This window comes from Tamandua tetradactyla, chromosome 23 (assembly GCF_023851605.1).
Source record: "Tamandua tetradactyla isolate mTamTet1 chromosome 23, mTamTet1.pri, whole genome shotgun sequence".
Lineage (NCBI taxonomy): Eukaryota > Metazoa > Chordata > Mammalia > Pilosa > Myrmecophagidae > Tamandua > Tamandua tetradactyla.
In genome coordinates, this window is record NC_135349.1 from 21,223,318 (window position 1) to 21,228,036 (window position 4,719).

Below are 4,719 nucleotides of genomic sequence, written 5' to 3' on the forward strand. Positions count from 1 at the left end.
CCATTGCCTTGCTGAAAAGATATTTCAATGTTCATATTGGACAAATTGTTCTCTATTCCAAAGACCATGAATGTTCAATGATGTTAATGTAATCTTTGTTATATATTTTTTTGAGGGGTGCATGGTCCAGGAATAAAACTCTGATATCCCTCATAGAAGGCAAGCATTCTGCCATGGAACCATCTTTGCACCCTAAATTTTTAAAGCTAAGTAAATGTTAGTTTAACTTCCAGTGAGTTCTTTCCCATGGAACTTTTTTTTTTAATTTCTAGGTGTCCAGTGGTGTGGGGCATGTCAAGATATCTCTTCTAAGGTGAAGGATAAGTGGCAGCATCTGGTCCCTGCTATGAGCAAAAAAGAGGAACAACATCTAGTTGGTCTCTTCGGATTTTGGTGATAACACATTCCTCATTTGGATGTGCTACTCTGGCCCATGGAACTTTTAATTGTTTGACTTTATTTTAAATTGTTGACTTTATTACAGTAGACTGTGTTTCTCTAAGTGGTTAGATAAACTTTAAAGATTTCCCATTATTATTTGATAAAGGAACACTTGTCTTTTCTCCATAATTCTTACTGTTATCATGCCTGATACTAATGTATTATCAGTAATATAATTTGAGAAATATTGTTCTACTAAAAGGTTCATTTTATGCAACTTATATTTGAAAATATGTTTTTGAAATATTCAAGAAGTTTTCCTAGATTCCAAAGAATCTCCCAAATTGACTGTATCATTTCCCAATTTCTGCCCCCATTCTAAGTCTACACTAATATGTCACACATGTTGAAACTACTTATTATAATTGACTCCTGTATAAATGCTGGCATTAATATCCATGTCTTTCTCACATTTGAATCTACAGAAAATGGCAATTATGATCTCTAGTAGATTATAAATGTGTTAGATATAGGAGAGCCTCTGTTTAGGTACTATGCATAACACATGAATGTGAATTAATTGGTTAACCATTTCATAGCTGAAATGGATGGTTATTGTGATCAGTTTGCCCCCTTGTAAATTTAAATTAGGACAAGATTGAGGGTAGATTATCTGACATTTAAGGCTGATGAATTATTAGATTCAGTAGCTTTGGACTCAAATGGGGGAGAATATTCTTATAAATGTAAAAGGGACAAGAGGTAAAAGACAATTTCTGAATTCTGTTAAAAAGAGATCTATAACCTTCCATAATATCTTTAAAAAATGAACATATCAAACAACGTTAGCAACAGTGGATGGTTAAGAAGTAGTCTTGGATATTGGGCTAATGAAGTATTTAGCATCCTAATGTTTCAATTCCATTACTTGGTATAACTGCTATATAATAGTGCCTGTGTATTTATTAATTTTAATCATCTTCAGAGAGCCTGTTCCCTAGCTGTTACCACTTTCAAAATAGCAAAACTTATGCACCAAAAACATTTTCACTGAAAAGAATGACAAAGTGCAGTCACAGATACTCAATAAAGTGACAATGACAGGAAACATGGATAAAGATATAAATTAAGAAATGAACAATTCCTGGATTTTTTCTCACTTTTTTCCTTTTTTGCATCACAAAGTTTTAAACTAATACTGGTTTATGACTATGACAATGCTCAATTTCACTAATGTGACAGAATTTATTCTTTTGGGATTAACCTGTTACCAGGAATGGCAAGTTCTCTTCTTCATCAATTTTCTGGTGGTCTATCTTATCATCTTTGTAGACAATATTGGTATGATCATACTAATTAAGGCCAGTCCACAGCTTAATAGCCCCATGGACTCTTTTCTCAGCCATTTGTCATTCGTTGATGTCTGGTTTTCTTCCAATGTCACCCTTAAAATGAGGAAAATCTGTTATCAGAGACAAAAACTATTTCTTATGCAGGTTGTTTAGTACAGCGTTTTTTCTTCATTGGCCCTTGCACATGTAGAAATTTGTATTCTTGCTGTGATGGCCTTCGATAGATATATGGCAATTGGCAACCCCCTGTTTTATGTCAGTAGAATATCAAGTGTTGTTTGCATTCGACTGATATCTTTCCCTTACATATATGGTTTTCTGACTAGTCTGGCAGCAACGCTATGGACATATGGCTTGTACTTCTGTGAGAAAATTGAAATCAACCACTTGTACTGTGTGGACCCACCTCTCATCAAAATGGCCTGTGCTGGAAACCTTTGTAAAAGAATATACAATTATCATACTTGCAGACATTAACTTCACGTATTCACTGATGGTAGTTATCTCTTATATGTTCATGCTCATTGCCATTCTACGCATGTGCTCTGCTGATGGGAGGAAGACGGCCTTCCCCACCTGCGGGTCCCACTTGACTGACAGCTGTTACTATATTTTATGGGACCCTCATATTCATGTGTCTCAGGCGACCCACTGAGTAGTCAGTGGAGCAGGAGAAAATGGTGGCCGTGCTTTATACCACGGTGATTCCCATGCTGAATCCCATGACCTACAGACTAAGGAACAAGGATGTGAAAGAAGCCACGAGCAAAGTAATCAGGAAACCATGTCAATAAAACAAAATTGAGTTAATTTACTCATATTTTTCACAAATATTTGTTGACAATGCATTTTTGTCCAGAACATGGGAAAGTAAAACTGAAGACTTGTGTTTTGAAAGAGAAAGAGAGAGACTCAAATTTGGAGTAAAACCAATAGATTGACCCATTCCCGGTGGTATAATTAGTGAGGATTAGTTGATATGGTATAAATGAAAGTAGTTAAAATGGAAATATTTGAGTGGCATAATTGTTATTTAAATTAAAAGTGGAAAAATGATCTTGAGAAGGTGTTCAAGTTTCTAGTAAAATCCAAAGATCCTTTTATGTGTTCAAAAGTTCAGTGGATGAATTTTAAAAATGGTTATTCATTTGCCTATTTAAAGGGTAATTAGTGGCAGAAAAAATTACCAGCATATTTTATTTTGTTTCAAAACATGATTTTTAAATGAGAGTCTCTCTAATAGCTATGACATTGCTTAATTCTACTTTCGTTTTGAGGAAGGGCATGACTCTTCAGAGATTTCCACTTATGAAAGAGCAAAACTTACACATTTGGTTATTTATCTGTGTCTTCTTGCTTCCTAAGAGAAACACCCTAGTAACTGTATGTCTTTACAGATTACAGTAACTACAGTGTTTTAACTCTACAGTGCCAAATTGTGCACTTCTCACCTGCCCTAACCAAAATGGCTTTGACCTATAATCTCATGGAGCAGTGCGTAAAATTAATAGATGTGTACACAATTATAAAAGCATGGCTTCCTGGATTTGACCTAACAGATTAAATTGATATTTATTTCAGAATATTTTGTTCATCTGGGACTAAGATATGATGCCTAGTTTCTTTGGTTAATTTTTATATTTGAAAGAAATAAAATTGTTGGTGAGGGTAACTATTTGCTGTGAACATTAATTTCCCACTGTGATAATCTTAATAAATTTTGATATCTCTTGTATCTCATTTTATAAGCCACAACTTGAGGCAAAAATATATTCCCCAAAAGTCTATATGTTTTCCCAAATCAATATATAAATCAATCAAAAAGTCACCTTTATTTTGGGTGTAGATATTAAATATTTAGTTAAATGCTTTAAGTCACACATTTTTAATTACACATGTAAATAATTACAAATTTCTCTTCAATCATGCAAATATAAAATAAGATTATTGCAATGTGAAAAGAAACATTCTTCTTTGTCCTTTGTTGAATCTTTATTTTCCTTATGGGCTACCAGAAACACATACAAACTCATATCCACACAGGCATAACAGATAGCATGAACAACCTTTAAAAAACCAATTATATGCAAGTTAATGCTAATTTAATTTAAATGTTATATAACTGTGTCTATGGTTGAAAAACCTAAACTCTTAATGACTATAAGAACTAACTCAATGCTACTTTGGGGATGGATTGAAAGTAATTTATTTTGTGGGTAAAACCAATTACTTGCCATTTATTGGTAACAGTTATACTTCAAATTAATTGCTGATAATGAATATTTTCAAAGTATGATTTTAGAGCATTTTAAAACTTTGTAGGAGGTGGGAAGATGGGGTTGGATAATCCTCAACACTTAATTTTTCAAAAATGGAACACTTTCTGCTTACATTTTTGGACAGTGAGTGTTACGTGAGGAATAACTATCCCAAAGTCAGGGGTTAAATCGTGGTGCTGTTTTGAGTTTACAAATTTCAAATTAATTTGTAGGTGATCTTGGACAAGTCACTTACATCACATCCAGTTTTGTAGACTGAGGTCTATAAAGTCCTCTCTGACTGGTAATGTCCATCGGCCTTGATTACTCTGGCAGAGCTTAAGGTGTTTTGCCACCTGATGAAAATTCACAGTACTTCTGTAAAAAATATATTTTTTAATCCATGGAATTGTTATAATTATTTTTTATATCTATCAGCTTAATTATATTTAATCATCTCCAACATTTAACTACAAAGCACATTTATCTCTCCCTCTGCCTCCATATCTCTTGTCTTTCTCTGTCTCTGTCTCTGTTTCCCTTTCACTGTCAAACACATACCCACATATGCATGCACACAGTCACACACAAGATTCCTTTAAAGTTTAGATTTTCTAAAGACTGCGGGTTTTAGGTTATAATACTCTGGTGCAAATGAGATTAGCTGATGGGTTTTCCCTATAGTAGATGGGAAGGACTCTGGAGTTAGAGTACTTGGGCACTGAGTG

General features: G+C 33.9%; 1 pseudogene; it reads left to right on the forward strand.

Annotated features, from left to right (window-relative positions):
* Positions 1-298: 298 nt before the first annotated feature.
* On the forward strand, positions 299-2,900 carry LOC143666538 (olfactory receptor 5M3-like; annotated as a pseudogene).
* The last annotated feature ends 1,819 nt before the right edge of the window (positions 2,901-4,719 follow it).